The sequence below is a fragment of the Macaca mulatta genome, chromosome 2, assembly GCF_049350105.2.
Source record: "Macaca mulatta isolate MMU2019108-1 chromosome 2, T2T-MMU8v2.0, whole genome shotgun sequence".
Classification (NCBI taxonomy): Eukaryota; Metazoa; Chordata; class Mammalia; order Primates; family Cercopithecidae; genus Macaca; species Macaca mulatta.
Window position 1 is genome coordinate 3,626,275 of NC_133407.1, and position 22,554 is coordinate 3,648,828.

The following is a 22,554-nucleotide window of genomic DNA, read 5'->3' on the forward strand; positions in this document are numbered from 1 at the left end:
GGTGAACAGAGACATAGTTTGTAATAACAACTCCTACTTAATGAATGTGTGTCATGTGCCAAGCACTGTTCTAAGCACTTAGTTTCTGTTTTTTGTTTTGTTTTGTTTTGGTTTGTTTTTTGACACAGAGTCTCAGTCTGTTGCCCAGGCTGGTGTGCAGTGGTGCGATCTTGGCTCACTGCAGCCTTGACTCAAGTGATTCTCCTGCCTTAGCCTCCCGAGTAGCCGGGACTACAGGCGCACACCGCCATATCTGGCTAATTTTTTTATTTGTAAAGATGGGGTTTCGCCATGTTTCCCAGGCTGGAGCATTGGAATGTTGAATTATCCCAACTCCATGAAGCCAGTACTATTTCTATCCGCATTTTAGAGGTGAGGAAGCTGAGGCAGAAGCTCATGGCCAGCGTGTCACAGCTGTGAATGTGGATGGAGGTGGGCTTCAGGCCTTGGCGGTGTGGTCCTGGAGCTCCTGCTCTTAATCACGTGCTATCCTTGTCCTCTGGGTATTGCAGGCTGGCACTGAGGGACCCCACTGGGTTCTTTAGTTCCTTAGGAGTGAGGTCCTGCCTGGCTCCCCCAAGTCTCACTGGCTGGCTTCTAGCATCTTCCGCTTGGGCCTGCTAGATGCTGATCACCTGCCTGGACTTCTGTCTTCATTGCCAAACCTCTTCACTGAGGCCCTCAGGGACAGACATCAAAGACAGTGTCCTCATTGTATAGAATTTGCCCAAGGTCCTAAAACTAGGAAATGGAAGATCCAAGCCTCAGGTATAATCCAGTGTTCTTTTCACTGTGTGGTAATATTTATATTTTGTGATGACTATGAAATTAGCCTGGATGTGGTGGGGCCACTGGTAAACATTTGCCATAGAGGTTTGTCACCTCCTGCCTGTCTCGCCACCCTGGCCCTGGCCCTGCTTGTGCTCTGAGAGTGGTCTCCTCAGAAGGAGGCTCTCAGTTCTCAGTTTGAACTGTTGCTTGCCTTGTTGACTTGGGACCACAGTGGAGGAAAGAGAGTGAGAAAAGTGTGTGACGACTGGAACGGAGCTTTCTGGAGATGCATTTTCTTGCTGTAGCAGGTTCCAAGCCATTCTTTGTGACTGCTGATTTGTGGCGCATTTTGCTGCAGTTGCAGAAATAGCTGTGCTATAGTTAGCCAAAGGCTCTATGTCTGTCTGCTCTATAACAGCTAGCTGCAAAGCCAGGGCCTGCCCTTGCTTGTTAAATGCTGATGAATGTGGAGCTAGGACTGAAAAATCCACCCGCCTTTCAGGCAAGTCAGATCACCCGTCCCTTTCATGAACAAAGAAGACCGTGTGTGTTTGGAAATGAATGGGGAGAGGCAAAGAGGGTGGTTCGAGTTCTGAGTCTAGGGTGTTTGAGCAATGTAGGGGTCAGATAGTGGGTAATGAGGATGCCTGTGACAAAGCGAGGCTGCTTCCTCAGCAGCTGGGGAAGGAACAGGCGGAGGGAGCAGGCCAGCACAAGGGAGAACGCTGTTTGTGTCCCATTTCTGAGAATAGGCTGTAGGGGGCACATGGGATACATTGAAGGAGGGACCTGAATGGTCCTGCCTGCAGAATTTGCAGGTCTTGGCAATGGTGTTGTGTTTGCAGGTCCTGGGCTAAGCAGACCCTTGGGAATCCTGTCACCATTGGGTCCGGCTCTGCCTCGTTTTTCGGAGCATATGGGACAAAGCCGCCGTTGGTGGGCATGAAGGCCTCTTCTGATCCGGCCTCAAGCTGATCTTTCGGCCTCACTGCCCTCTCCTCTCTCCCCACACCCTGAAATTGTGTGCACGTTTTGTTGTGTATGGCCATGGGTACATGTGTTCAGATGCTCGAAGGTGCTGACTTGAGCCCAGCCCCTCCGGATTGCCTGTTGCCTCTGTTCCCCTCTTCTCACCTCCAGGGCTTTGCTCAGGCTGATTTCTTGGCATAGCCTGTCCTTCCCCAACTCTGGCTGTGGAAACTTACTTCCTCTGTGAGCTGAGCTCTAGCATAGCGATTTCCACGAACCCTTTCCCTAATCTACACTTCACCCTTAAGTCGGAATCAGCTCTGCCCTTTCCTCGTTCCGGAAGCATTCTGCTAATGACGTGGTTAAAGCATTTATTTAATCTTACCTGGTGTCTCCACAGCTGAAGGTTATAAAGTCCTTGAGGACCAGCAAGGCCCATCCCATCGTCACTCATCTCTGCCCTTCCCTCTAAGCCCAGCCCTACCTAGCAGTTTCTAGAAGACAGCAGGCTGCATTCAGATGGTCCCTGTCTACTGAGGGTAATCATTGGCACTTCAGAGTCAGCTCCAGAGTCATCTCTAAAGGTGCTAATGAGCAACTCCTAGCTGTTGGTGGGCATGCCGGGGCTGTCCCTGAAAGTCCTCAGAGAGGGACCCCAGATCTGCCAGGAAATCCTGGCAACTGAGTACCTTGCACTGAGTATTTACCGAGACTGGCACAATGGCAGGAGAGCCATTCAGATGGCTAAAAAGCACACGAAAAGATGCTCAGCATCGTTAGTCATCAGGCAAAGTGTAAAGCAAAGCTACAGTGAGATACCAGTTCATATCCACTAGACAGCTGTAATAATAATAATAATAAAGGCAGGACAGTAACAAGTGCTGGTGAGGAGTTGGAGACATTGGAACCCTCACTCACTGATAGTGGCAATATGAAGTGGTACAGCCGCTCTGAAGAACAGTCTGGCTGTTCACAAACTTAGTTACCATGACCAGCCATTCCACTCCTAGATAGATGTGTAGAGACCCAAGAGGAATGAAAGCATATGCCCGCACACAGACATGCAAATAAACATTCATATCAGCATTATTCATAATAGCCAGAAGGTGGAAATAACCCACATGTCTATCAGCTGATGAATGGAAAAGCAAAATGTGATGAAACGTTATCTGGCTATAGAGGGACTGAAGAATTGATATATGCCGCAGCACGATGAACCTTGAAAGCATGAAGACGAGTGAAGGAAGCTCATCACAGGAGACCACGCTGTATGCGTCCATTGAGACGAAATATCCACAAGAGGCAAAATGGCTGCTTGGGGCTGGGGCAGGTGGTCCAAGAGTTTTGGGGGAACAATAGCTAAAGGGTACGAGATTTCTTGTTGAGGTGATGAAAATATTCTAAAATAGTGTTATAGTTGCACAACTCTGTGAGCATACTAAAATCCACTGAATTGTACACGTTAAATGGGTGAATTGTACGGTATTTAAATTATATGTCGAGAAAGCTGTTACCAAAAAAAATTAAAAAGAGGGCAGGAGGATGTATATGGCTGCAGTGTAAGTGCGGACTCTAAACTCTGCTGTCCCTGTCTGCCTTAGCCGCGACTTCCCCACACACAATATTTTTTCCAGGGTAGAACAATCATAAGTACTGACAGATCTGTATAAAGTCATTTTTTAAAAGATGAAAATTTTTATTTCATTTTTATGATTTAGCTGCCTTTTTACTTTCCAAGAGAATGAAAATGACTGGACTTGCATTTGGATTTTTTTCTTGGCCACTGGGACAAGATGGTGCTACTAATCTGCCGGTGCTAGCACATGCTTTCATTTATGCAATCAGCCAGTCATTCTCGCACAGCAAATATTTATTGTGTAACAGTGTTTTAAGATCTGAAGAGACAGAAATAAAAGTCTCCACCTTCAAGAAGCTTATACCAGAGGGGAGACACTCAAGTTAGCAAGTAACAGACAAGTATTGTGATGAGGGGCTCTAAACACATAGGAGAGGCCCAACTAGAGGTAATCAGGGAAGGCATCAGGAAGAGGTGACATATTGGAAGGAAAGTAGGAGTCGGTCAGGAAGGAAGGACATTTTAGGTCCAGGGAGCGGCATGAGCAGTGGCTCAGGGTAGTTTAGGGAGCTGTGCGAGTTTAGTCCAGGACCCGAGGGTGTTCAGGTAAGAATGCTGGTCCAAGGAGTCAGACACAGAGGGCCTCATAAACCATGCGAAGGCATCTGTGCTTTATCCTGTTGGGGATGGGGAGGTCTGGTTTCATTTTCATGTTAGGATGTTGATATTGGTTGCATGATGGAGATGACATTGGAGGGGAGTGAAAACATGAATACCTGGGGCTGAGATGAGATTTAAGGGGGGCAGCTGGGAAGGAGGATGAATGCGCCACGGGTTAAGGATGCACCAGGGGTTCTGGCTTGGACGCCCTGGTGGGTGATGATGTGGCGTGTCAGGTAGGAAGGGATGTGCGGGTGTTTGTCAGTCATTTGCCTCCCTGGGGAGCCGTACTGAGGCGGAGCTATCAGTGCGTCCCTGAGCAGACTAGGACTGCATGCTGGAAAGGGACGGAGTGTTTCCGTATCTGCCTCCCGCCAGCGGTGTGGTCATGTGCAGTCAGCTTCCCTGGCCCCGTGGCAGGTTACAGGTCCTCATGGGCCCTGGCTCCTGACACGCCAGGCTCTTTCACTTGTCTGGACCTTGGGTTTCCTGACTATCTGTATGAGGAGATGGATTTATGGATGTTTAAGCTCCCTTCTAGCTCTGATATTATATCAGCCTATGTGATGTTCACATTTGCACAATTACCTCTTTCAGTGATTCATATAGTCATTTCAGAGACCCTTCAAAATTCATTCGGATCAAATATCTTAGTTTTTATTAATACTTCCTCTTTCTACATGGTGTTTTGCTCTGTAAAAAAAATTATATGTATACACACACACACACGCACATATATTTTGTCTCACTCTGCCACCCAAGGTGGAGAGCAGTGACATGATCATGGCTCACTGCAGCCTCAACCTCCTGGGCTCAAGTGATCCTCCTGCCTCAGCCTCCCAAGTAGCTTGGTCTACAGGCACGTGCCACCACGCCCGGCAAATTCTTTTTTGATTTTTTGTAGCGATAGGGTCTCACTGTGTTGCCCAGGCTGGTCTTGAACTCCTGGGCTCGAGCAATCCTCCTGTCTCGGCCTCCTAAAATGCTGGGATTACAGGCATGAGCCACCACATCTGACTATTTTTAAAATGTTAACATTGTCTATATTTTCTTCATTACATGCTACCTCAACATCTTTGCAAGTAGATGGGGCCTGAGGAATAAATAAATCAATAAAAATATGTGAATTACAACTTTGATTCCAGCGCCTTTTTGGCAAGCCCACGACATCCCCGGAGGAACTGACAAAGATACCTGGGAGTAACGCAAAGCCACATCCAGGAGTGATGCCTGAGAGTCAGATCCACTGTGAGATAATCCCCAAACTTAGATTCCAGGTTTGCTGTGTCTCCCTTCCTGAGGCCTCTCTTTTAAGCACTGATCTCTGAACACTCAGGTTTACTGGGGAGCTGTGTTGGAGAAGGCTTTTCCCAAAGCGAAGACTCTTCTAGAATGCAGATGCCCACCCCAGGTCCGCCAGGTTCCTCCCACCTCTGCCCACGAAGACTTCCTTCAGTTTCTTAGTCTGGCTCTGAAAATCCACAGGGGGAACGTTCTGTAAAATGGAGGTTGCTGCAGTCGCGGTACGGAATGGTACACGGGAAGATGGAAAGACCGTTTCCCTCTGCTTCCCTGTGAGAGCCTTTCGGTCCCTCTGTTTTATGACACTGTAATTGCACCGCAACCAGGCAAGAAAATCAAATCACCTCCTACCAGATTTGTAGTGTTTTTCCACCAGGCAACCAGGTCAGAGCAGAGGGCCCCTGGGAGGCTGTGCCTTCGCCCCCTCCGGCCACCTGGCAGATGAGGTGGAGATGTTGTCGAACAGTCTGACTCAGATTGAAAGGAGGAGGAGGAGCCCTCCAGGGACGTCTCTTTTTGTATCTCCTTTTTCTCAGGAATGGACATTCTGTCCCTGCATGCTTCCTTCCTGTGGAGAACGTTAAGCCTGTTTGCCCGGTTGGGTTTTTTGCCGAGACTATCGCAGAATTGACAACGCCGAATGTGGAAGGCCAAGTCCACGGGCTCTTTCCTAGGGAGCAGGAACTGTGCCTTCATCACTTTTATGTCCCCAGTGCTTGGTACAACACATTCCCAGCGAACATTTGGGACTAATGGAAATGAACGAATGAATGAGTCACAGAATGACCAATCACATTTACCAGTGAGAAGGTGACTTCTAAACTGCCACAGGCCAGGACAGCGCCAAAGAGGGTCAGGTGGGAGAGTGACTGCCCCACCGCTTAGCTCTGTGGCTCCTGTGGCTTCCGCAGGCCTGGGTCTGGCAGCCTTTCCTTCACGGCCTTATCCTGCCTCGGGTGGCACTGAGTGGGCCTCTCGACCTCACCTGTGTGTTAGGAGTAGCACTCAACTCACTAAAGAGAAAGAAAACCGCCAGCTTGCCCAAGGCAGGTCTGCAGTCAACAGAACTTGAAAAATAACCTTATGGCGTGCGTGTGATTTGGGAGATACTGTTGACATTTTTCATTTGCTGACTGTAAAGCAGAAATTCCTCCATGTGGTTTTGGGGTACTCCCTGTGTCTTTCTCAGTTATCTCGGGGTGTTGTGAGCCTGCAGAAGAGCCACTCCTGCCTGCACCTTCCCTGTTCAGGGCAGTGTTGTCTGGCGGGGATCTGGCTGCCGCGGGAGGGGGGCGCCTGCTGGAGCGGCTGTGACTGCCTAGGACTGTCCTCATGCAGGTCTCTGCCGACACCTGCCACCAGGTTGGTGCCAACAGGGCCTTTAGGTCTGATCCCATCTCTTGGCCACAGATTTTGATCATGAACATTTCAACTTCTTTCAGGCAAGATTTCAATTGAAAATCAATATGGTTTCCTCGCTTCATTGAGATAATTTGCATTTGGAAGCGTGGGGCCAGGGGATTGATTGAGCTTGAGTTCTGATGCAGGATAACTCCCCACCGCAAGAGTTTTGGATCAGGTGGTGGGGAAGGCAGATGCCACAGCCCTCTGCTGCCCTTCCTGGGCTCTTCCCCATTGCCCACCTCCACCAGGCTTGTGAGCTCATATCCTGGCCTTGTGAACTCCTTCCTGCGCCCCTCCTGTGGACAGGCTGGGGCTGCCCTCCTGGTCTGTGGCCCTACCTAAGGATGGCCTGTCCTGGGCTGCTCTCCCAGTTCCCCAGCCCTCCGACAGAAGGAAATGGGGATGAAAGGCCCAGGCCCTAGGCTTTCCCCTCTTTTAGGACTGTTCGGTCAAAGGTCAAGGAGTAGAGGCCAAAAGCATCATGTCCAGGCCCCTAGTTGAGTATCAGTTCAGCTCCCTGTCGGAGCCAGGCCCCCTCCCCTGCTCTTGGGGACACGTCTAGCCTGGGCGTCTCTGACGTCACTGTCTTCCTTGTTATGTGGTCACTTACACACCACTTCTTCTCATTCTCATTTTCTCTTTTTTACACATTCTTTTTTCTCTTAGCTTCTTGAGGGTGGGGATCAAGCCTTCCATTTTTTTCTCTTTCCCTGTGAGTGACTGCTCCGTAAATGTGTAATAAATGAATAAATAATGGGTTCGCTTGAAAGAAGCTGAGCTGCCATTTATTCCTACTGCTCTTTTCCCTCCGTCCTTCAAATAACCCATGACAGCCTTGTGCACCCGGCAGCCTGATAGAAAACACAGATGTGTGTTGCATCCGTGAAAAATGGTTCCAGTGCCAGCTCAGACTCCAGCCTTTCTGGAGCCAGCCGCTTTCTGTACTCTGTTTGGCTCTGGTGGGAGTTGTGGTCCCTGGACCCGGCTGACTGTGTCCCGGCCAGTGAGGGCAGCCTTGTGATAGTGAAGGATGATGTGGGGTCCACACTCCCATGGGGTTCGTGCCTCTGGAAACAAGGGTGCTCATTTTGAAAGTGTCTTGGGTTTTTGGAAGTAGACAGTAAGGCATGTGTTCATTAGTCTATCAGTCTGTCAGCAGATGTTTCCTGAGCACTGTCTGCTTAGCAGACGCTGTGCCAGGTGCTGGGGCTGCCTTCGTGAGCAAAACAAACGTGGTCCTTGCCCCCACGGAACTCACAATCTAGAGGGGGAGGCCTAGAAACATGAGACAAATTATCAGGGGAAAACAGAGGTATTCTGTGCCAGGCCCAAAGCCTCAGCGCTCTCTCATGCTGCCATCGCAAACCATTTTCCTCCAGGTGAGTCCTAGGTCTCGGATCTATACCCATCGTTCTCCCAGAAGCATCTCAGTCCAGCCCCCAGCCATCTGGTCCGTTCCTATAGAAAACCTTGTCATTATCCCTAAAGCAGCTGGCAGGCACCTAGAACACTGCCGTTCAGTACGCGGGACTCGACCTGAGACCTGGCTAACTGCCTAACCACCCTGGCCCTCTGTCTCTTTGTCTGTAAAATGAGGGCTGTGGTCTGGACCCACACTTCTCAAAGCGAGTTCCATGGAACACCAATCCCAGGATGTGTCCTGGAGGAAAAGGATGTAATGATCAAGGAAGTTTGAGAAATAAAAGTTTGAGAAATAAAATACATACATTTTATTCCCCCTCTTCTAGATTCACGGAGCACACTAAAGGCCCTAGAAGTCCTGAAGTACACAATCACATCTAGCTTTGTTGAGCATTAGCTTTTTTCAGCTTACTGACCCAGATCCCTTTGTTCACATGGTACCTATCTTCCTGAGGCTGTAGGACTCCTGGAACTTGCTGCAAGGCCTTTGAAGGGCCTTCTGCTCTGCATGCTGTCATTAGGGTTCTGGTGATGCCCTGGGCGGGGGACAGAAGTTGATATGGGGCAGTGGCCCAGACCCTGTAGCATCTGGTGCCCCTCCTTCCTCTGTGATGATCGCGCCCGCGTCTGAGGAGATGGCTGGCTATGAATTTCCTGCAGTGGGCTCCGGAGACATTTAAGATGCTCACTGGTGGTGGCACTGCCTTGGAATCCACAATCATTAATTGGTCTCGGAACCATCAGCTGGTGAAAGCATCTGTCAGGGGAAACTTGAGCAGTGTTCAGAGCCCCATCAATAATTCAGCTGACGAGCTCCTTCAGACGCAGGCCTCGCAGCCCTCAGGACTCACTCGTCTTCTGCCCAGGGAGGCCTTCTCTGTTACATCACCGACGTTAGTGACTCAGGCAGCAGCACCTCCGTGTTCTTCCAGAATCCCCAAAGCCTCATCAGTGGGAAGAGGGAAGATTGGTGCAGATTAAGCCCTTCTAATTCCGTCAGCCAGCCAGGAGCGGGGGCTTGCTGACGGGGAGGCTCTGGAGAGGGGATGCTGACGGTGGGGTTTAGGCAGCCCCTTGTGCTGTGCCGGGGGGATTTGTCCACTGCGATGGATAGGCTGTGGGCCCTCCACTCCTTCCACTGCCTCCAGCCATTCAGGAAAAAAACGAAGGCTTTTTTTTTTTTTTTTTTTTTTTGGGTAAATTAGAGGCTTGCACATTGAAGATACCTAAAAATACTGGTTGAATGAGTTCTAGCTGATTAGATCTGGCTTTCATTCCCATTTAGTAGAATGATAGAATGCCATCGCTGGATGGGAACACGGAAATCATCTCCTCCAGCTCCTTCATTTTTCAGTGTAGGAAAGTGAGACCAGAGAACAGTGACCTTGTCAAGGTCACCCAGCCGGTTCGTTGCAGAGCCAGGCCAGTGCCTAGGCTCCCGGCTTACAGCACCTGGTCCTTTCCAACTGGCCACGCCCTGCCTCTGAGCACGGAGGGCTCGGAGTCCTTCTTGGAGAGCTGCAAACATCCCCAGGCACAGCGAGGTGGAGAGAGCAGTTGCTCTTCCCACTCTGGTGCTGAGCCCCCAAGGGGAGCGTGTCGTCCCTGCTGTTACACTGACAGGATGGTGAGAGGAGTGTGTTCTGTGCCATCAATAATGTGAAACCAAAAAAACTGGAAACTTCCTTCTTTCTCTCAGCTTCTTCGCTAATTTGTGGCGCTGGGGCTAGCAGTCGCCTCCCCCTTCCTGTAGAGTCAAAGGGCCTTGGGACTCATCCTTTCTCACCTGTTTGTGGGCTCTCCTGGGACCCAGCTCTAGGGTGCTCAGACATGAGGTACTTTCTAGCTAGACTTCCCAGCTAGACACTGAGCTACTGTACTGAGTACTACTGAGTACTGAGTACTACTGAGTACTGAGTACTACTACTACAGTACTACCAAGTTGTAGTACTCAGTACTACTGTACTACTACTGAGTACTACTTTCCAGCTAGACACTGAGCTGGTGTTCCACCTTCACCTGGAGGATGGGGGGATATCAGAGCCTTACTTTTCCCATCTGTGTTTTTAACCTCAGCCCTTTTAGACTATTGAGGGGTACAATGGACTGAATAATTATATCCCCGCAAAATTCACGTGTTGAAATCCTAACCCCCAGTGTGATGGTATAAGGAGGTGGAGCCTTTGGGGAGTGATTAGGTCATGAGGGTGGCACCTTCATGAATGGGATGAGTGTCCTGATGAAAGAGACCCTGAAGAGCTCCCTCACCCCTTCACCATATGAGGAGACTGGGGAAAGGCAGCCGTCTGTGAACTGGACAGCCAGTCCTCACCAGACACAGAATCAGTGGGCACCTTGGTCGTGGACTTCCCGGCCTCTAGAACTGTAAGAACTTGGCTTCTGTTGTTTGTGGGCACCCAGTCTGTGGTACTTTGTTATAATAGCTTGAACTAAGACAAGAGGAATGGAGGATGACTATGTAGGGCCCAGGCTGGGCTTTCTCTTGGAGGCTCAGTGCTAGACGATGCCTTTAGAGATGACTTGGTCAGGCCGGGCGCGGTGGCTCAAGCCTGTAATCCCAGCACTTTGGGAGGCCGAGGCGGGTGGATCACGAGGTCAGGAGATCGAGACTATCCTGGCTAACATGGTGAAACCCCGTCTCTACTAAAAATACAAAAAACTAGCCGGGCGAGGTGGCGGCGCCTGTAGTCTCAGCTACTTGGGAGGCTGAGGCGGGAGAATGGCGTGAACCCGGGAGGCGGAGCTTGCAGTGAGCCGAGATCACGCCACTGCACTCCAGCCTGGGAGACACAGCGAGACTCCGTCTCAAAAAAAAAAAAAAAAAAAAAAGATGACTTGGTCAGCACCCAGTATTATAGATGATGACCCTGAGGCCTTGAGAGGGGTAGCCACTTGCCCAGGTCACAGGACCAGTTGATGGTAGGGCTAGGATGCTGGGATAAAGCTGCCTGAGTCCCCATCCTGGCGAGTGTTTCTCCTGTAGAGTCTCAGCACGAGGCCCTCAGCCTTTCTGGTTTTGGGTGCCATTCTCCGGAATAGGACCAGCATGTCTGCTGGCTCCAAACCCCAGTGGTTAGAGAGTACAGAGGAGGTTTGGGGATCAGGAAATGCTCGATGTGACTGAGGAAGGTTTTAGAGTAGGGTGTAGGGGCAGAAAAGATGAAAGTCATTTGGGGCCAGGCAGCAAAGAGGAGCGTTCAGAGGCTCTGAATTCAGTAGGGGAGTAAAATGCCTGGAGGTACGCTGTCTTGGGGAGTCATCATCATGGAGGGTATGAAGGCCAAAGGAGGTCAAGGAGCAGAGGTGCGGGTCGTGGGCGCCACTCTCCATCCTGCGTGCAGCGACCCGAGGCTTTCTGCACAAGAGGGAACCGCATCTCTCATAACCATCTTGTCCCTCGAATCGCAAGCTGGGGCAGTCCTTGGCTGAATGTCTACCTGGAAGGCCTCGGGAGGTGTAGCCTGAGTAGAGGGCAGACCACATCCTTGGGTGAAAAGACAGACTTCTCAATGGCTGGGCAGCCAAGGCCTTCCTATAGCTCAGGGAGGCTTTGGTAAATCCAGCGTTTCCAAGGGCGTGGCCGGTGCGCTGTGGTTCCCAGGTGTTTGAGCTCTGGGAGTGTGGGGTTGCTCATGGAGAAGACGGCAGCAGGCTAGGCGTGGCCCACAGGCCACCGAGCTGTAATCTCAGCCCCAACACACGCCACACACCCTCACACTCTCCTTCCTGCCTGTCAGCCCCAGTGGGGTAGGGGAGCACCGTGAGCCTGATTTCCAGGCGAGGGTTTGGGGGAGTAAGCCCTAGGAACCCTGACTCTCTGGGAACAGGGCAGGGGCTGGCATGACATGCAGGAGCTGTGCCCACCAGGCCGCACACCCTCTCCGCGCTCTTCCAGCTCCGCAGATGCCCTGAGCTTGCGTTGTCTTCCCCTCCGGGACCCCGCAGAGTAGATGCTCGGTGACAGAGCCACGGAGAAGGGAAATCCTGACTCTGAATCCTGAATGAAACGGGTTTCCCTCTTGAAGTTACTGAGCACTTTTCATGGAGCCGTCCGAGGAGAACACTAAGGGATAATAGCAATGCTAATGATAGTTATGGGAATACAGGAGTGTTTCTGTTGCTACAGCTGAACAGGAATAATAATCTTAGTTAATATTATTGGGGTGCTCCCTGTGCCAGGCACTGTGCTCAGTGCTTTCTTTATATGGAGTGTCACTGAATCCTCGTGGCAATGCTGTAAAGTCAATACAAATATTACCCCCATTTTCCAGATGAGAAAACTGAGGTACAGATGGTTTACACATGGTTCAAGGCCAGCCTTGGAGCCAGGACATGGTGGAGCCAGGATTCCATGACCAGCTTGAAGCTCTTTACCAGGCTATCCTTCTCTGTGGCCATGGGGGCTGGGGCAGGGGGCATCTGAGCAGCAGAGGGCAGTGGTGGGGTTGGGAGGGGCACCCCCAGGAGGATGGGGCAGCTGCTCTGCCAGAGTGGGTGGGGGTGAGGCCTTTGTTGGACGCCTAGGCTGTGCCCTCCTTTGAGTAGATCATCTCGTCCACGGAGTCTGGATAGAGGCCTTAGGCTGAAGACAGGGCAGAAATCTAAGCTTTTCGTTTCAGAGAGAAAAGAGAGAGCATGTGAGTTTTGAGTGGAATGTGATCCTGGAGATAGGCAGCCGGTACCCCCGTCATGAGCAGGAATCCTGCAGGCCCAGTGGGAACTTCCCATCCCAAGGGAGTACAGGGACAGGCTGCACCCCCCTGCCCAGCTCCTGACCTCCCCCTGCCTTCCCCGCTTCAGCCACAAACCCCTTGGCCTTGTTGTTTCAACTGTGGAACAGGCTCCCCAGCTATTGTTCTTGGAGACGATTCTGTGATCTTAGGACCTTTGAGAAAAGAACAAACAGCTAGGAAAACACAGGGTGGTTAAAAGATGTTTGTGATTTTTGTGCCATATGGAACAAAAGAGGCATTCGGGAGACTCAGCATTGTTCTGCGGGAGTGAGGATGAAACAGCCCTCAGAGGCCTCCTCTCATCTGGGGGCATCCAGCTCATTGTCGTGGAATGTAGCTCCAGCCAGTCGCTCTAGTGTCAGGCCTTATACTCGGGGCCCGGGCTAGGAGTGTGTTTAAACTTGATTCACTTTGAATCCTCTCCTGGTTTCTGATCCATTCTTTCTGTCTTCTTGTTGGGAAAAGTGGCTCATGCTATCACCCCGTCACTGTCATTTCATACCAGCTACCCAGACTCCTTACTGGATACCCTTCATTGCCTGTCCTCAGCAGGACCAATAAAGTCATATTTATATAGCAATCCAAGGTCACGTAGTAATTTTATGCAATTCCCCGTATTGGATTTTTATATCAGCTTCAATATAGATGTTATTTCCTTTTTTTTTTTTTTTTTTTTTTTTGAGATGGACTCTTGCCCAGGCTGGAGTGCAATGGCGCAATCTCAACTCACTGCAACCTCCACTTCCCGGGTTCAAATGAGTCTCCTGCCTTAGCCTCCCGAGTAGCTGGGATTACAGGCGTGTACCACCACAACCAGCTATTTTTTTTTTTTTTTTTGTATTTTTAGTAGAGACAGGGTTTCACCATGCTGGCCAAGGTGGTCTCGAACTCCTGACCTCATGATCCACCCGCCCTGGCCCCCAGATTGCTGGGATTACAGGCATGAGCCACCGCGCCTGGCCTTATTTCCATTTTTTCAAAGACAAAACTGAGGCTCAAAGCAGAGAGGTGACCTACTTGCTGATGGACAGCTAATGACAGAGCCTCAGAGGAACACGGTGCTCTCAGAACCCCACTGAAGGTTCCTCCTTCAGGGAACTGCATTCCAAAAGCTGCCTCACCTCCTTCGGGAATTCTGAAACATTGTGTACCTACTCTTACCTTTACCCAGGAAAGCTGTTTCTGGGATTGGGGCTCTCAACTCCAGGCCCAGGTCTCTGTAATTCTGGGTTGGTAGGTTTCACATTAACGAAGTTTAACTCACCATGGTTCATTTCTCCCTTTGCGGTCGCCTGTGTATGCTGCTGGGGCAAGTCTGTGAAGGCTCCATTCTCCCCCAGTTTGGAATGCCCAGTGCCCCTGCCGCAGCCCACAGCCCTTCAGAAGGTGATTGCAAGGAAGCCAAGACGTTCCTTTGCCTTCCTGAGGACACAGAGCCTAGCCTTGTCTTCGTTCCTTCTGCATGTCCACGCCTGGTGTCTCCTGTGCAGCCTTTCCTGCATAAGTCACAGCCAGGCAGGCTCGGTGACATGCACTGGGAGCCCGGTGTGGAAGCTGGGAGGTAGTAATCGTGTAGTCGCACTAGTGGTGGCCACAGGCCAGGGGTTCCTAAGGAAATTGGAAGGGCCTCTGGACCTGCCTTCCTCCCCACCCTGCTCTGTATCTCCTTCAGAGTTTTTCTGATAGGGGTAGTGCTGCCTTGTTCCTTGGGAAGGCTTGGAGGTTTGGGGTCCTCGCCTGCATCTTATCGAAATCCCTGTGTCTCGCTGGAGGAGTAAGAACCGGACCTGCCGTCAGGAAATGCCTCAGATGAGTGCTCAGCACCGGTGGCAGGACCAGGGATGTTTAGTTGAGATAAGAGAAAGCCCATGGGGGCATTATCTCTGTCTTCCTGTGGGACAGGAAATGAGCTTGTGCCTTCTGGCTCTCGGGGGCAGGACGTGGAGCAGGGAGCGGAAGCTTTAAGGGGTGAAATTCAGCGTCCTGTGAGAAAGAACCCACTAAAAAGTAGTTTTCAAAAAGCAGAACGTGCTGCCCTGAACAGAGTGAATTTCTTCTTCCCGGAAATTCCCAAGCGTTATTCTGACAGGGAGGCTGTGGCCCGGGGCCCAGGAATGGGAGCTCCAGTGCCGAGTGGCACTGAGATGACCACCTACCTTTACACTTATTGGCATGTAATTAGTCCCCCCCGTAGCGTCCCGTAGTGACAGCTACCCACAAGAGCTGAGCTCCGGGCAGACACCACAAAGGGAACGAGGGCCAGGGACCCCTCATTCTCCTTGTTTCCCTGGGTGTGTACACGTGTGTGTGTGAGGGAGACAGCGGATGCATGGATTTTGTCCCTTTGTTTCCATGCTACCCCGACCCCTACTCCACACCAAATAACTCATTTAATAACTTGGAATCCTCCCATGCGTTTATCTGTGCTTCTAAAAGTCATAGACAGTTACGACACACATCAATGCATAGATACATGTACAAGTTTTTAAAAATTGTTTTATAAAAATGAGATCATATTAATCAAATGTACTGCATGTTGCTTTTCTCGCTCATCAATACTTCATAGAAAAGTCCCTCGAGTTAACTGGTGTGCCTCTCTTATTTCATTCTGTTAATGGAGTCCGTAGGCTGGATGGCCCGTATCTGATTCAACATTCTTTCTTTGATGTGCATTCATTTTGTCTCTAGTTTTTTCACTTCTAAATAATACTTCCATAAACACTCTCGTTTGTACATATGGACGTGTGCGTGTGTGTGTCCTTCTGAGGAGGAGTGCTTTTATTTCCCAGGCATAGATTCCCAAGAGTAGGAGTGCTGAGCTTAAGGCGGGTGTGTGTGTGTGTGTGTGTGTGTGTGTGTGTGTGTGTACTATATATATAGGATCTTTCCAGATTGTTGTGTGTGTGTGTGTGTATGTGTGTGTGTGTACTATATATATAGGATCTTTCCAGATTGTTTTCCCAATAAACTACAGCAATTCTCACTTCCATTAATAGTACGTGAAGGCACCTGTTTCCACATCCCCACAGCATTAATTGTGATTTCCTTGTTTGTGCTGGCTGGGCTGGTGGGTGGGCGGTAACACCTCACTGTTACTTTGTTTCATTTCTCTGACCCCTGGTGTGCCTGAGCATTACTGTATAGGACTATCTGCCATCTAGATTGCTCTTCCACGAATCACCTATGGGACCTTTGCCTGTTTTGCTCCCAGGGTTTTCTGCGTCAGGCAGGCAAGCAAGCCTGTGTCTCCATCTCAGCCTTTACCTGGTCCTGGAGATGGTCAGCTCTCAGTGACTTCCTTCCCTTCCCTTACCCTTCTGCACAGTTTTTAGAGTCCCCAGAAATGGGAAATTAAGTCATATTCTCCCAAGTGTTCCAGGGTAAGGGTGAGGGGGAGAGCAGGAAATTAACTCGGTGAGAGCTGGTAAGTTATCCTGGGGGTTGGTTCCACTGTCTGTCTCTTGTGTTTCCTGGGCCAGGTTCTCTCACTTCTTGCCGATGTGAACGCTGCATGTGTGAAATAAGGAACAGACACTCAGCAATGCACCTGTAAATAGTTTGGATCCTGACTGGTGTTTCTGAAGTTTAAAGTCTCACTACTCAAAGGGTAGTTCCTGGGCCAGAAACAGAATCTCAGACCCCACCCCAGACCTACTGAATCAGAATCTGCATTTTAACAAGATCCCCAGATGATTCATAGACACAGTAAAACTGGAGAAGCATTGGCTTAAAACATTCGGATTAGAATCTGTGAGGGGAACAGAAGCGATGAGAACTTACTTGCCCGGAAATGTTGCTGCCGTTGAGAATGTTTTCGACGTGTCGGTAGATCCAGCATGGTGCAGATTCGACAGCGCAGGGTGGCATGCCTTCTTTCTCTTGCTCTTGAGATCTCATGGTGCCTGCCACCTTCCAGAATACAGCGCCCCTCTGCCTTGGGTGACAGGAAAGCTCAACACACCCCAATCCAGCTGCTTCTCCCTGTCACTGAGTCTTACAGCCCCATCGAGTCCATGCAAACAACCTGTTTCAGATATAGCCCGACTCCGTTTGTGGCAAGTACTGCACGCTTCAGCTGCCTGACTCGAGTTTCCTGCCATCTCCTGTGCTGCCCAGCTCCTTCTCACTGCCCTGTCACCTGTCCTCGGTCTTTGTTTCCTGAGCCTGGGGCAGCCTCAGCACCTCCAGTTTTCATACGGAGCTGCCCCCATCAGATTCTCTCGCCCTCCGACAAAACACTGTTAGTTACTCTCTAGGTAACTGGGGCCCCGTCCTGGCCTGCACCTGCCGCCCTCCTTCCTCCACCTCAGACGTGAGCACCTCAGCTCAAAGGTGAGAGCACACAGGGTGTGCTGCCAGAGCCAGACGAGGGGGTTACTGCTTTGCACCGGACGAAGCGAGTCGTGCGGTTCTCCCGTAAATAGCTGTGCTTTCCAAAGCGCTTCCACCGTGGTTCCTGTGGCCTTCACACGTCCTTGGTTTGCCAGGCAGGGTTTATCAACCAGGGATCACGTAGGAAGCAGAAACCACTCCAGGTGGTGTAAGCAGAAGGAGTTTCATATTGGAATCAGGTGCTTACAACATCATTGGAGGGGCTAAAGGGGCAGGGTTCAGGCTGGGCTTTCGGAAGGACTCCCAGCTCGTTCAGAAGCAGCTGCTGCCAGCCCACAGCCGTTTCTGGACTCTCCAGGGGGCTGAAGGGTGGACAGTCTAAGTTGAGGTCTGAGGATTATGGAGTTTGAACAGAAGCCACCACCACTGCCCTGCTTTTCAGGTACTCAGGAAGGGGCAGCATGACCTGGGTTCAAGGTGACTGGGACTAACCAGCAGTGACAGCCAGAAGCCACATTCTCACCGGGCAGGTCTCATGCAAGCACGCTCGTTCCTGAGTCACAGCACCTGATTGACATCCAGAGCTCTCGCCGCTTGGGCATCTGGGAAGCATAGTTTCCCTCGTTCCAGCCTCTCAAGGGGAGGAGGATCCATGGGAGGTTTGGGAGGAGCCAACTGTGCAACCTCAGCTAGGTCTGATTTTGACGAGTGGAATGGGTGGGGCATTTGGCGTTCACACTTCCAGGAGTGCCTGCACCCAGGCCGACCCCGATGTCTTCCCAGACTTGGCTTTAGCACCTTCTGCAGGTGGCAGCCTCCTTGCACCAGCAAGGAGACCACGGTGTGGCTTCACTTCTCCCTGCGGTTCTAAGCACGTAAGACTGCTACCTTCCTGTGTGCTCCAAAAGCGATTTCTTTTTCACTTAGTGTCGTCTGATTGAGAGTGACAAGCTTGACAGATGTTCAGGCAATGTGGGCAAAGCCGCGCTGCCTTCTACATCAAGTGCTGTTCATTTGGATCATAAGAATTTCACGTCCAGTCCTGGAATTATACGTGTCAAGGGATGTTCTCCCAGCACTGTCATTAGCAGGAACTTTTTAGTAGGAATGTTCTTGTTGATGACATGGTTGTATAACGTGATTGTGGGCGTAGGGGGACAGATGTGTTTCAAGTGCTAGAAAAATGACAATGATCTGGTCTCATGGGACCCAGGCACAGGACCGTACACACAGCAGGCGCTCGAAATGGCTTATTTGGTACATGGAATGAAATAAGAAGCTCAATGCAGGTGGAAGGACATTGGTGATGCTCCGTGTCTCGCAGCTCTCCAGGCAGTAGTCATTCCTTGGCCCCTCAGATCCTCCATTTTGGGGGAACAGTATGGCTCTACTTTGTGGAGAAACAAATTTGGGCAGCTGAGTTCAGGGCTCCATGTGGAGGAGCGAGAAGGGGGCCACCCAATGTAGCTTTCCCAGGGAGCATGTGGACTGGGCACAGTTTTTGCAGGATGAGTGGCTGCCACCATGAATGGGCAGAATCATGGGCAGATCATGCTGCTTCCTTAACTGAATCTTGGAATGCATTCAGAATCTTCATCCTGGGGCCTGGCACTCAAGGTGTTCATGACCTGGCGCTGACTCGGTGCGCTCTGGCCAGATGGGGCACTCATGGCTCCCAGATGCTGTGCCAAGCTTTCACCTGCTTATCTTTGCTTACACTGTTCCTGCCACCTGGAGGGACTTCTCTTCACCCATCTCTACCTTGAGAAATCCTCTCTGTCATTCATGGCCAACTCGGACACCCCTTCTTCATAGCCTTCTTTGCCCGCCAGCCTCAGGAGCACCCTCTGGCGCTGTCAGAATGCCCAGGACTCCTTTCCACCCCTTTCTCCTGGCCACACCCCTTTCTCCTGGCCACACCCCTTCTAGCCACACCCCTTTCTCCTGGCCACACCCCTTTCTGCCTCTTTGCCTGGTCCTGTGGGTGCTGTGCAGGCTCCCTCAGCCAAGCTCTGCATTCTCAGGCCTGGCTCCGAGTAGGTGTTTGTGGAGTGAATGGCTAAAAAGTAAAGCAAAAAGCTCATGAAACAGAGGGGAAATCCAAAAGTGATTACAGAGAAAAAGGATTCTAACAAAAAAGACCGTGAGTGCCGAGTTCGCACTGCCTGGGTTCAGGTCCTGGCTCCACTATTTAATAGCTCTGTGACCTTGGACAAACCACTAAACCTCTTTGTGCCTCAGTTTCCCCCTATGTTAAGGATCAGCATGCTACCTACTCACAGGGACTTTCTGAGAATTAAGATTCTTTAAAATATGTCAGCTTTTTGGAACGGTGCCTTCCTCACAATAAGTGTTAATATACGTTAGTACACCACTCCCCTCCCAAGCTTTCCCAGATCCCTGGCTTGTCGAAGATAGTGTCAGAAACTGGGGTTTTTTCAAGCTCCCGCTAAATGTTCACCTCCGTTTCAATCCTGCACTTGTGGCCAAATCAGTTGGAGATATTTTCCGGAGACGGCTCCAGCCTTACTGTGGAAGGGAGAAAGGACAGGAAGTTCCCCTGACCAAGGAGTGGCTCTTGCCAGGCTCTGTGCAAGGGCTCCTCATATGAAATGCTGTTTAATCTTCACACAGCCTGTAGGTATGGATTAATATTCCCATCTTGGAGGAAGCTGAAGCTCAAAGAAGAGCAGCAGCTTGCCTAGGAGGACATGGCAAGTGAGGGGCACGGCTGGAGTTGAAGCCCAGATTGGATTTTGAAACCCATGTTCTCTTGACTGCTTCTTCCAGCTGTTCCCACCACCCGGGGCTGGGAGCTAGGGGCTGCGTGTGTGTGTGCACGCATGTGTGCATGTGTGTGGGCGTGTGCGCATGTGTGCGTGTGTGTGTGTGCGCGCGTGCACTGCTTCATCTAGCTGTTCCCACCCCCCTGGGCTGGGAGCTGCGTGTGTGCGTGTGTGTGCGTGTGTGCATGTGTGTGGGGGTGTGTGCATGTGTGTGGGTGTGTGCGCATGTGTGCGTGTGTGTGTGCGCGTGCACTGCTTCATCCAGCTGTTCCCACCCCCCGGGGCTGGGAGCTGCGTGTGTGCGTGTGTGTGTGTGTGTGTGCGTGTGTGCATGTGGGGGTGTGTGCATGTGTGTGGGTGTGTGCGCATGTGTGCGTGTGTGTGTGCGTGTGTGCGTGTGTGCGTGTGTGCGTGTGCACTGCTTCATCCAGTTGTTCCCACCCCCCGGGGCTGGGAGCTGCATGTGTGCATGCGTGTGTGTGTGTGCACGCACACACGCGTGTGCAGTCCTCACTGGGGTGGGTGGGCTCGATGGCCCTGCTCTGAGTTGCCTCAGAACTGAGCAGAGTGGATCAGTGTGGATAGATCTTCTGGGGCCTGGGAACCCCAAAGCATCCAGCAAAACCCGTGTTTGTCCAGGGTTCAGCCATGGCAGCTCACAGAACCCGACCTAGATTCCAGTAGCCTTTTGCCCAGGTGTGGCTGAGATGTCGGCAAGCCTCAGTTTCCTAGCTCATGGGTCCCCCTGACGCCTAGAAATGGTCTCGTGGGTTTTAAGAATAATTATAACGATCTTGTCCTCACTTCAGCTGATTTGGTATATACCAATTTACTGATTGATATCAGCACCCGCATCGTTTGCACATTTCTGCAGTGACAGTAATGCCAAGTAAACTGTAGAAGAAATGAGTTCCTGAAGCATTTACAGGCAATCAGGATGTTCACTTTGCATGGAGAGCAGGCACGCGCTATTTGAATCAAGCTTCCACGATTGGGGCGAGCAAATGATCTTATATTTACATATTTTTCCGAAGGCCACTTTACCTCAATTTTAAATCTTTGAGTTCCAATTTTTGAAAATTCGATTTTGTTGTAACTGAGGTAATACAGCCTCAAGGCCCTGTGAAGACAGCTTATATTAGAAGTCTGTCTGTTCATCTTACCAGCTTGAAGACAGCAGAATTCTGTGAGAAAAGATAGGCTTCAGGAGTCAGTACCAGTGACAGTGGGTGGACCAGTGATAGTGTAATACTCGTTCAGCTTCGTCACAATCGGCGTGTCCTTTACACGTCAGCTTGCAGACGTTCACAGTGACAGATGCTCCCGTCATGAGAGACACTGGGCACCGTCAGACACCTGCCCCTGGAGCGCCATCCTAGCCAGAGAGATACACACAGGCCCAGCACACTCAGCTCAGCCAGACCCTCTCCCCCACCGCCTTTCCCCCTGCTCCCCATCCAGCCTCTCTCCCCACCTCCCCTCTCTGTTATGGATTGAATTGTGTTCCTCAAGCGTTCATATGCTGAAGCCCTAACCACCACTCCCTCAGAATGTGACCTTACTTGGAATAGGGTCGTTGCAGATGTCATTTGTTAAGATGAGGTCCTCACGGTCGACCCTAATCCAGTATGACTGGTGTTTTTATAAAAAGAGGAATTTGGGCACAGGCACACTCACACAGGGAGAACATCACGTAAAGGAGAAGGCAGATCACGGCTTTGCTTCTGCGTGCTAAGGAATGGCAAAGACTTCCAGCAAACCACCAGAAGCTAGGGGAGCGGCCTGGAACAGGCTCTGCCTCGCAGCCCTCAGAGGGATCCAGCCCTGCCGACCCGTGATCTCAGACTTCCAGCCTCCAGGACTGCGGACAATCAGTGTCTGCAGTTTAAGCAAACCAGTTTGTGCTACTTTGTCGTGGCAGCCCTAGAAAATAAATATACACCTTGCCCCATCCACATACACACACCTCACACAGACACACTCATACACCACACACACCACACAGACACCACACACACTCATACACCACACACACCTCACACACCACACATGCACACATACACCACATACGTGCACTCATACGCCACACAACCACACACACAACCATGCAAACACACCCCCACCCACACACATACACACAACTCAGACATACACGCACACATACACCACACACACGTATACTCATACACCACACACACACCACACACACGCACACATATACCACACACACGTATACCACACACATACACCACACACACTCATACACCACACATATACCACACACACCCACACACCTCACCCATACACATGCACACTCATACACCAGACACCACACAAACACACACACCTCACACACACACCACACACACATGCACACTCATATGCCACAACCACACACACACCCCCACCCCCACACACATAACACACATACACGCACACATACACCACACACATGCACACACACTTATACACCACACACACCCTCACACATATACCACACACACTCGTACACCACACACAGTCACACACACGCACACATATACCATACACACGTATACCACACACACTCATACACCAC

At 50.9% G+C, this 22,554-nt stretch overlaps 1 protein-coding gene and 1 long non-coding RNA gene across 6 annotated transcripts in view; one reads left to right on the top strand and one right to left on the bottom strand.

Moving 5' to 3' along the window:
* The window catches only part of XXYLT1 (xyloside xylosyltransferase 1), a 197,002-nt gene that overhangs the window by 136,051 nt on the left and 38,397 nt on the right, over positions 1 to 22,554 (top strand).
* Positions 15,337 to 17,759, bottom strand: LOC114676198 (uncharacterized). Its single transcript, XR_003727029.2, has 2 exons — positions 16,639 to 17,759; positions 15,337 to 16,365 (listed from the first exon to the last, which is right to left on the bottom strand). It is a non-coding gene; the product is annotated as an uncharacterized LOC114676198 (long non-coding RNA).